Source organism: Mirounga leonina, unplaced genomic scaffold, assembly GCF_011800145.1.
Source record: "Mirounga leonina isolate KUSES-001 unplaced genomic scaffold, KU_Mleo_1.0 Mir_115, whole genome shotgun sequence".
NCBI lineage: Eukaryota > Metazoa > Chordata > Mammalia > Carnivora > Phocidae > Mirounga > Mirounga leonina.
In genome coordinates this window covers 84231624-84242601 of record NW_023270268.1, presented here as the reverse complement: position 1 = coordinate 84242601, position 10978 = coordinate 84231624, and the positions used below count along the sequence as shown (strand labels likewise).

The window sequence follows — 10978 nt, the reverse complement described above, 5'->3', positions numbered from 1 at the left end:
CTCATTTTTGAATAATAAAACCAATTATTTCTTCTGGGACTCCAACTCAGTGTTTGATAAAGATACAAGATCCAAAGGGAAATCGGGGCTCTTGAGCAAAAGAAGTTCAGATTAAATTTTCACTTAGTGTAAGGTGCTCCTGATTCTACGTCATGGTCCTCAAGGCCAGAAGAACAAAGAAAATATAAGCTAAGACGAATGAGAAGGGGCCATGCCCCGATGCATGGCACTATTGAAAGAAGGCAGGAAAATGACAGTTGCTGGAGCAAGTGAATGCTGGAAAGATGGTTCTCAATCCTGGCTGCACCCTGGAAAGGCCCAGGGAGCTTTAAAAAAAAAAAACGCTGATGTCGGGTACCACTCCCAGAGATTCTGATTTAATTGGTCTAGCGGAAGTCCTGGTCCTTAGACATTTTAAAAGCTCCTCAGGTGAGGGGCGCCTGGGTGGCTCAGTTGGTTGACCTCAGCTCAGGTCTTGATCTCAGGGTAGTGAGTTTAAGCCCTGTGTTGGGCTCCACGCTGTGGCACCTACTTAAAAAAACAAAAAACAAAATGACAACAAAAAAAACTTAAACAAACCACAACAAAAAATAAATAGATGCTCCCCAAATTCAAACGCGCAGCTCAAGGCTAAGAACCGTATGTTAGAGGAAAGATACTTCTGTTCTTGATTCTCTTTGTCTCCAGCTGTTACTTTTCTCCTCATTTTTAAGTCTTTCCCCCCTCGTAATTGGCCAAGGCGGCTTGCTCCAGAGCTCAGGTGGGTTGTGCTGACGGGTCACGTCCGGGAGTGGAAGCCAGCTCTCAGGGCCTGCTTTCCTACCCACCTGTATAGGAATTCAGCCCAGGCCTCCCAAACCCCAGCTTCCCCTTTGCCATGCTGAGTAGAATAAATTCCCACCCTCCTGCCAGCACGTTGCCTACAAAATAATGCTTGGGGGAGAGTGCCTTGCATAGTCCAGAAAGTTTCACTGGAAAGAAAGACAGAAAAGGGCAATTTGAGGTCCATGCAGACAAAATTCTCATTTCCTTCTTAGTTTACATCTCGGTCAAGAAAAGCCCTCAGCAGGGAGGGTTGAGGGCTCTTTCCCCACTGATAAGCCTGCACCCACAACACTGGTCTGGGGCAAGGGCCGGCTGAGCAGCTGAAACCGTTAGGCTTATTGTGCTTTGAAAAGCGTATCAGTCTTCTTTCAGGTGCAGATAAACTATTTCTTTTTTTTTTTTTTTATTCTTATGTTAATCCCCATACATTACAACATTAGTTTTAGATGAAGTGTTCCATGATTCATTGTTTGTGCACAACACCCAGTGCTCCATGCAGAATGTGCCCTCCTCAATACCCACCACCAGGCTAACCCATCCTCCCACCCCCCTCCCCTCTAGAACCCTGTTTGTTTTTCAGAGTCCATCGTCTCTCATGGTTCGTCTACCCCTCCGATTTCCCCCGCTTCATTCTTCCCCTCCCACTACCTTCTTCTTCTTCTTTTTTTTTTTTCTTAACATATATTGCATTATTTAGATAAACTATTTCTATGGAGACCCATTTGGAAATGTGAAAGCTTTTTGTAGAAAGGAATAGCAGTTTCTACAGAGTTCTGCATTCTGGATTGCTATGGCTTTTACTTCCTGGAGAACTGATTACCTTAAGAAAAATTGATGGGATCCTTTTTAGTTTATTTCAACTGAAAATGAGCCATAGACTTCAGAGGCTGAAGAGATAAATGGTTTTTTTCTTGAAAACAGAACTCATTTGGGCCATTGGATTGTAGGGCTCTTGAATCGGGTGTACATGAAGTGCTGGTAAAGGTAGATTTTACTGTCCGGGGGTGGTACTGGCTAGGTAAGCCAGCACGCAAAGGCCATGCTACTTCTTCCCTTTTGAGTAAGTCCCCCAGCGATGGTCACGCCTAAAAAGGCAATGGTTGTTGGGAGTTTGGAAAGGACAGCCCACCGAGGGGGTGGGAGGAAGGATAAGGGGGAGGGCCCGCTGTGGGTCTGCTTCTCTTGGCTCTTTGAGGCCACCGGGGCCTTAAGAACAGTCTGGAGCAATGGTCCTCACACCTTCACGTGCACCAGAATCAGCCCTTTTCTGATTTGGCGGGTCTGGGGCAGGGCCTGAGGATCTGCATTCCTAACACGTCTCTGGGTGACGCTGAGGCTGCTGGTCTGAGACCACGCTTTGAGACCCACTGACCTGGAGAAGGGAAGCTGAAAAGAAGGTTGCACTCTAATGCTGGAAAACTCCACCACTGACACCAGCTCCCCCTCCCCCAAGGGCTGTGTCACCGGAGGCCAGAAAGAGAACAGGCTCTTCTTAACCGACAAAAAACAGATGTCTGGTTCTTTTTAGGCAGAAGTAGTTCAGACGAACACCACCAGATACTAAAAGAAAATCATGTTAGTAACATTTTTTTTTTTTTAAGATTTTATTTATTTATTTGACAGAGAGATAGAAGAGCACAAGCAGAGGGAATGGCAGAGGGAGAAGGAGAAGCAGGCTCTGCACTGAGCAGGGAGCCCGATGCGGGACTCGATCCCAGGACCCCGGGATCATGACCTGAGCTGAAGGCAGACGCTTAACCATCTGAGCCACCCAGGCGCCCAGTAACATCTTTTTATGGTGGTGACTTAAAACACCATTTCTAGCCTCTGGTTTTGGGCCACTAGCCCCACCATGGTCCAAGGCCTGGAATGCCTTTCTGATTCTCCTCCACCACCCCCCATAGCGCCCCCCACAGGTGGCCTGACAGAATCTCAATAACATCTTGGCAAACAGAAGTTTGGAAGTTTTGGTAGCATTTAGAGTTAAACAGGAGTCTTAACCCCAGTATTGCCACTAACTAGCTACGTCTCTTCCTCCCTCTCTGGGCCTTGGCTTCCCCGTCAATAAAAGAAGGATTGTGGACAAGACAGTAAGAGTGCAAATGATAAAAGTTATGATTTTTATAGTCTCCCTGGCACAGGCACACATAGTATCTTCGTTAATCCCTGTGAAATCATTTTTATTCCCTCCCCTTTTTCACAAAGAGAATTGGAAAGCCACAGTCACTTTGAGGACCCATATAAAACATAGCCACATAGAAACTTCATGAAAACTACCACGGAAGACATGGTCCCTTATGTTACTCAGTGTCCCTTGTATAATAATTTATGTTTAAAATTCCTCCTCAAGTTTAGTGCCTGATAAACATGTCCCTTCAGAAGACACAATACGCATCGTTTTACAAGATAGAATCAACTTCACAGCCCTTTATGTTTTTCTTTTTTTCCAGCTGCCAAGAAGCTGAGAGCTAATTATGCCAAGATTGTAATAACCAATTTAAATCTCAAATTCGGGGTAACCTTATCTCTCACATCCTCTGTATCCTCATGCCTTCATGTTTTCTTACAGAGATGACCTGTGATTAGGGTGACAGTGTAATTTACCATCTCAATGGGACCCTTTCCAGAGTAAAAGGGAACAATGTTAATGATTACGCCAGGGAGGCAGATGAAAACCAGGACAGTCCCAGGCAAACTGGGAGACGTGGTTACCCTACTTATGATTAGAAATAGAATGGGTAAAAATTATACACAGAGAGCACTCAATTTGACCTTGTAGTTGCAGGAGTTTTGGGTCTCATTAAACTCAGTAAAGTCACAGTGTGAAGACAGATTATCATTCATAGGAAACAACAGCAAGGAAAAAAAAGGCTCTGAATGTATTTCAGACTGAGGAGGGGGAGGGTGTAGTGCTGAGAAGCTTCTCCCTTCAAGCATGCTTATACCAAGTCATTTCCTGAAGCCTCTGCCTCCTAGGCACATGGAAATATGTCCTGTGGCAGGTGGTAGCTCCTAAGGTCCTTAGAAGAGGGGGCTTAGGCAAGGCAATCTGTTTAGAAGGGAAGGGAGGCTTTAATCTGAACTGTGTAGCTCTTTGCTGAAGATTGGAAAAAACTGCCCATCTCAAAGAATGGGGTGGTGTTGACGGAGATGGTGGGATGGAAAAGCCAAAGTCACCAGGCAGTCCTGCTGTGTTGCAGAGCTTGCCCCCCCAACATTGGCCTGCTCACACATTGAGAAGCTGCCCCCTCTCCACTCACCCCTGCTGAAGACAGGACTGGGCATTGCGGGTCCACGGAGGCACAGATGGAGACCACTTGCGGGTTGGTGCTCTCAACAGACAACCAGGTGCCCTCGTTCATACCCAGACACACTACCTGATGCCCTTCCCACCTTCCCCTTCTTTAGTCACAGAGGCTGGGGAGCTTGTTGCCTCTGTGGGCTGCTCCACACCCAGAGTCTTGGGTGTTACAAGAGAAGCAGAGATAGATGTGCTCATGCCCAAGAGCAGGCCGGACAAACCAGCTGTGCAGGATCCAGCTTCCTGGAGCTCAGGAGTCCACAGTGCCCGCCCTCCCCGCCTCTCTCGGCCGCACCCACTCAAGCTCCGCCCCCTGACTCCCCCGACCGATGGGGGGCTCACCCAGGCGGCGGGAAGCCGCGGCGTCTCGTCCAAGAACTACCACTAGAGGTCACTCTTCCCCAACATCAGACGGGGCGCCGGGCACGGACTAGCTCCGGCTCCGGCTTAAACTGCTCTCTCTGGGAGGCGGGCCGACTAGCCCTGGGCCGAGGTGCGGCCGGTGGCGGCAGGCCCTCGCCCCAGGTGGGAAGGCCCTCCTCGGAGATCCAGCAAGCTCTGGGGTTGGCCCATCTGCCCAGTCTTTCCCCTCGTCCAGTCCGTTCCCTTGTGGAGAGAATGCTGTGCTCTGTGGGGATCCGAGGGACTGCCCAGGGGCAGGGCCGGGACTCATCAGATCGGGGAGAAAAACTTTCTGCAAGAGATGAGACTCCCGGGAGCAACAAAGGCCGGGGCAGTCTGCAGAGCACAGCAGCTAATGTGTGCAAACTGTAGGGTGCCGGGCACGCACAGGTGTCCACGGCCGGTGTCAGCGGGCCTGTTACTCTCTGCGGCTCCGGACACCGTGAAAGGGAGGCTCGGGCATCCTGTACGAGCCACGCTGGGCCCGGGCTCACGGGAAGGCCCCTAGCCGGGCTCGCCTGAGATTCCCTCTCCTCGTGCTCTCCTCTTCCAAGGGTTTTCCCGGAGGCCCGGTTTTCTGCGTGACAGCGGTAGCTTCCCAAAGGCCATTCGACAGTCCTTAGTTTTCTGGTCACGACCCATTTTCAGCTGGAAGCCAGAGGGCTTACTCTGCATACAGATGGAGACACTGAGCTTTCAGGAGATGACATGCCTTGCTGAATTAACGAAGAGATGGAGCTAGACCCCCGGCTGGCTCCTTCCCGAGGCCTGGCCGCCCCTTCTCACAGGAGAGCGACTTACCGTCCTCAGCAAAAGACACGGTGCTGAGGAGAAAACTGCCGGGGCTGGAAAGTTCCAAACCAGGCAAGGACTCAAAGCTAAAAAACAAACAAGCAAGCATCACCGCTAAGCCCCACAAGCAGCCCCTGAGTCACTGGGGCAGAGCCAAACCAACCCACATCCATGAGCGCCCTGGCTTGGTCTGCAGAGGGTGAACAGATCAACCTCTTGCCTCCATCAACCCAAGTTCTTTCTCTCTTTCTTTCTTTCAACACATGGATTGTTTTATTTTCAGGACTTTTTTTCTAACTCAACATTGCCCTTTGACTTGATTTTAGACTTCAATTTCATGGTCAAAGTATACATCCTGAAGGAATAATGAACTTTTCTTTACTTAAAACAAGGACAATAGTATTCTAGCTGATTCTTGTATTTTTTAAAGCATATTAAAAATGTATCCCCAAAGCCAAGATGCATATCACCACCTTCAGAAAAAATGTGTATCCATCATGGATATTGCTTAATAATGGATATCTGTGATGGATACGCATCGGTGTGTCAATAATAGTAAACGTTTTCCATAATGGAATGTCTATTTTTTAATTTAAAAAGTATGGGGCGCCTGGGTGGCTCAGTCATTAAGCGTCTGCCTTCGGCTCGGGTCATGATCCCAGGGTCCTGGGATCCAGCCCCGCATCGGGCTCCCTGCTCGGCGGGAAGCCTGCTTCTCCCTCTCCCACTCCCGCTGCTTGTGTTCCCTCTCTCGCTGTATCTCTCTGTCAAATAAATAAAATCTAAAAAAAAAAAAAAAGTAACCTAAATGTAGTTTAATTAATTCCATATGTAACACCCAGATATGAGCCTGGGTTGTTATCTGTATAGGATATTTTTCGAATATTTACATCTATATGTAACCATAGATTCAAAGAATGTGACTCAATTATACCTTCTATTTTCTATTTTTATTATTTTTTTAACTTTTTTTTCTTTGTGACTCCCCTTCACCCATTTTCACACCCCTCTAGTCCCCCACCTCTGACAACCACCAAACTGTTCTCTGTATCTGTGAGCTTGATTTACTTTTTTAGAGTCCACATATAAGACAGATCATACAGTATTTGTCTTTCTCTGAGTTATTTAACTTAGCATAATGCTCTTGAGACCCATCTGTGTTGTCTCAAGTGGCAAGATTTCACTCTTTTTTATGGCTGAATAATAGTCCATTGAATATACATATACCACAATTTCTTTATCCATGTATCCATCAGTGGAAACTTAGGTTGTTTCCATACCTTGGTTATTGTAAGTAACACTACAAAGGACATGGGGTACATATATTTTCCAGACTTTAGTGTTTTTGTGTTCTTTGGATAAATACCCAGAAATGGAATTGCTGGATCATGGGGTAGTTCTATTTGTAATTTTTTGAGGAACCTCCATACTGTTTTCCAGAGTGGCTGCACCAGCTTGTATTCCCACCAACAGTGTAAGAGGGTTCCCCTTTCTCCACATCCTCGCCAACACTTGTTGTTTCTTGTGGTTTTGATTTCAGCCATTCTGACAGGCCTGAGGTGATATCTCACTGTGGTTTTGATTTGATTTCCCTGATGATTCGTGATCTTGAGCATCTTTTCATGTGTCTGTTGGCCATCTGGATGTCTTCTTTGAAAAATGTCTCTTCAGACATTAGAACCAGCTGCGGAGTGATTTTGACAATCATGAAGCCCTGACTGCACCCAGACTCAGGAGGTCAGCCCCTCTGGCCTGGGATCTGGAGAGCGGTGGAAAGCTCCAGATTCATTCCACCACTTACAACCTGAAAACAGTGGGCCACAGGAAGTCTTACTGGTTTCAGGTAAAAATAGTAACTGAAGATGTGGAGCAAAACAGCAAGCACCACCAGCATCATCCAGGCAAGGACAAGTGTGCGGCATTTGAGAATGGAAGAGCTTCTACTGAGAGAGTAAAGGTTTCACAGGTGTCCTACTGGGAGGAGCACCCCAGGAGCGACCCCTTGCTGATAGGGATAGCAACCTCAGAAACCCCTTTCAAGGATAAAAACACATGCAATATCTTATAGAGGAACAGTAAAACAGCTCCTCGCCTCCTCTCAACAAAGCTGATTTTTTAAAGATTATTTATTTATTAGAGAGAGAGAGCACGAGCAGGGGGAGCGGCAAAGGGAGAGGGAGAAGGAGACTCCCCACTGAGCAGGGAGCCCAATGCAGGACTCAATCCCAGGACCCTGGGATCATGACCTGAGCTGAAGGCAGATGCTTAACTGACTGAACCACCCAGGCGCCCTCAACAAAGCAAATTATGAGCAGCTCCTTGGAAGAAATTCACCTTCAGCTTATTTGGTAACTGCTAATAACTAAAATACTCTACCTTGGGAGGGGGATGTCTCTTCAGATCCTCTGCCCAGTTTTTAATCAATTGCTTTTTGTTTGTTTGTTTACTATTGAGTTGCATGAGTTCTTTATATATTTTGGACATTAACCCTTTATTGGATATATGATTTGCCTATTTTCTCCCACTCAGTATGTTGCCTTTTCATTTTGTTAATGGTTTCCTTTGCTGTGCAGAAGCTCTTTAGTTTGATATAGTCCCATTGTTTATTTTTGCTTTTGGTGTTTTTGGTGTCAGATTTTTAAAAAATCATCACCAACTCTTATGTCAAAGAGCTTACTGCTTGTGTTTTCTACTAGGAGTTTTGTGGCTTTGGGTCTTATGTTTAAGTCTTTCATTCTTTTTAAGTTAATTTTTGTGTATAGTGGACCAGTTTCATTCTTTGGCATGTAGCAGTCCAGTTTTCCCAACATCATTTATTGAAGAGACTGTCCTTTCCAAATTGTATATTCTTAGCTCCTTGGTCATAATTAATTGACTGTATATATACAAGGGGTTATTTCTGGGCTCTGTATTCTGTTACACTGTTTTATGTGTCTGTTTTTATGCCAGTACCATACTGTATTATAGTAACTTTGTAAAAGAGCTTGAAATCAGGGAGTTGTGATGTTTCCAGCTTTGTTCTTCTTTCTCAAGACTGCTCTGGCTGTTCAGGGTCTTTGTGGTTCTATAAAAATTTTAGGATTGTTTGTTCTATTTCTGTGACAAAGTGCTACTGGAATTCAATAGGGATTGCACTAAATCTGTAGATTGCTTTGGGTAGTGTGGACATTTTATCAATATTAATTCTTTCAATACATGAGCATGGAATATCTTCCCATTTATTTGTGTCTTCTTTAATTTCTTTCCTTATGTCTTATAGTTTTCAGAGTACGGGTCTTTCACCTTTTTGGTTAAATTTATTCCTAGGTACTTTACTCTTCTTGACGCAATTGTAAATGGAGTTGTTTTCTTTCTGATAGTTCATTGTTAATATATAGAAATGCAATAGATTTTTACATATTGATTTTATATCCTGCAACATTACTGAATTAATTGATTCTAAGTTTTTTTGGTCGAATCTTTAGGGTCTTCTATACATAATATCATGTCATCTGCAAATAGTGAGAATTTTATTTCTTCCTTTCCAATTTAGATACTTTTCATTTATTTTTCTGGTAGGACTTTCAGTAATATGTTGAATAAAAGTGGCATCCTTGTCTTGTTCCTGATCTTAGAGCAAAAACTTTTAGTTTTTCACTGTTGAGTATGATGTTAGCTGTGGCCTTGTCATATATGGCCCTTATTATTTTGAGATACACTCCCTCTATACCCATTTTGTTGAGAATTTTTATGATAAAGGGATGAATTTTGTCAAATGCTTTTTCTGCATCTATTGAGATGATCATATGATTTTTATCCTTCATTTTGTTAATGTGGTGTATCACATTGATTGATTTGATTTGAACCTGCCTTACATTCCTGGAATAAATCCCACTTGATCATGGTGTATGATCCTTTTAATATATTGTTGAATTTGGATTGCTAATATTTTGATGATTTTTGCATAAATGTTCATCAGGGATATTGGCATCCTTGTCTGGTTTGTAATACGGGTAATGTTGGCCTCATAAGATGAGTTTGGCAGAGTTCCCTCCTCTTATATTTTCTAGAAGAATTTGAGAAGGATTAGTATTAATTCTTCGAATGTTTGGTAGAATTCACCAGTGAAGCTATCTGGTCCTGAACTTTTGTTTGTTGGGAGATTTTTTTTTTTTATCACTGATTCAATTTCATTGCTAGTAATCAGTCAGTTCAGACCAATTTATGTAAACCAGTTCGTGTAGGAGATGAATCTTGTAGCTTAAACCTGCCCTAGCTCTTGGTTGTCTCTCAAACCTGTGTGCTCATCTCAGCACCCTATTATGTTTTTAAATAGCTTCCGTAGTTAAGTATCTGCCAAGACCGGTCAGTGTCCCAAAGGGGAGGATCTCAGCACCTAGCTTCAAGCTGATTGAAACTAGACCCTCAGGCAGCAACTCTTGAAAGTGTGCAAATATACAGAGTCCTGCGGGACCACAAGCAGAAGCCCTGCTGCCACCAGAGCCAGGTAATCTGGGAGCATCCACCGGAAGGCAGTCACAAAGATCGGGGCTCCAGGCAAGTGTTTAAGCTCTTGTCTGGGAGATGGCAGCGAGCTGCAGCAAGGCTGAGGGAGAGTACCAGGCTGGCATCTACAGCCCGTATTCCTTGAGAGCAGCTCTGTAGGCCACTAAATATGTATCAAATCCAGGGGCGCCTGGGTGGCTCAGTCGGTTAAGCATCTGCCTTCGGCTCAGGTCATGATCCCAGGGTCCTAGGATCGAGTCCCGCATCGGGCTTCCTGCTCCGCGGGAAGCCTGCTTCTCCCTCTCCCACTCCCCCTGCTTGTGTTCCCTCTCTCACTGTGTCTCTCTCTGTCAAATAAATAAATAAAAATATTAAAAAAAAAATATGTATCAAACGTGAAGCCTATCCCTCAGGCCAAAGCTCCAGGTCAGGCAAAGAGGCTCTTTCACAGAAAGACTGGGTGTGTGCAGGGTCCTGGGGATGGTAGCCTACCAATTGTCTCTCTGATTGTTACAGTCCTATGCAACCCAGGAATGGAAGTCCCCTGGCCACCAGAGCGAGGAAATCAAGGGCCATCCCCTGGGCAGCATCCATAAAAATGGGGGAAGCAAACCTAAAAATCAGGAAATATAAAAACCGGCTTTTAAAACTATGTAGATATATAGAGTCATGTAGCACCCGTTAACTAAGCCCCACTGGCCATGAGACCCAGGCCATGCAGAGGTGTCTCTTGCCAGCAACTACAAAAATCAGAGCATAAGACAAGGGTATAATCTCCCTTTTGGGTGACTCTGAATGTTATAGTCTCGTGAGACCAGGAATGTAAGCTCCCTTAGCTTAGAGGGCCAGACAATCAAGAGGTATCCCCTGGGCAGCAGCTGTAAAAATCGGGACACCAGACACATGTAAAAAAAAAGAAAAGAAAAGAAAAGAAAATGTCCCTTCCAGGAGATATTGGTGCTTTGGTGTGTGGTGGAGGAAGAACACAAAGATGGCGCCCACCCATCGCTGGCCCTGGAGAGTGTCCAAGCAGGCTCTGAGATGCTCGCCTCTCAGGCCGATTTTTCATATAAGCAGGTAGGCATCTTTACCTTAAGTCTGGGCACCATCGATCTACTGCCTCTGAGCTGGGCCTGTGGTGGGTGAGTCCGAGGGTACGAGCCCTTCGGGACC

General features: G+C 45.3%; 1 pseudogene; it reads left to right on the top strand.

The window, feature by feature from the left end:
- Positions 1 to 7182: 7182 nt before the first annotated feature.
- Positions 7183 to 7388, top strand: LOC118000513 (annotated as a pseudogene).
- The last annotated feature ends 3590 nt before the right edge of the window (positions 7389 to 10978 follow it).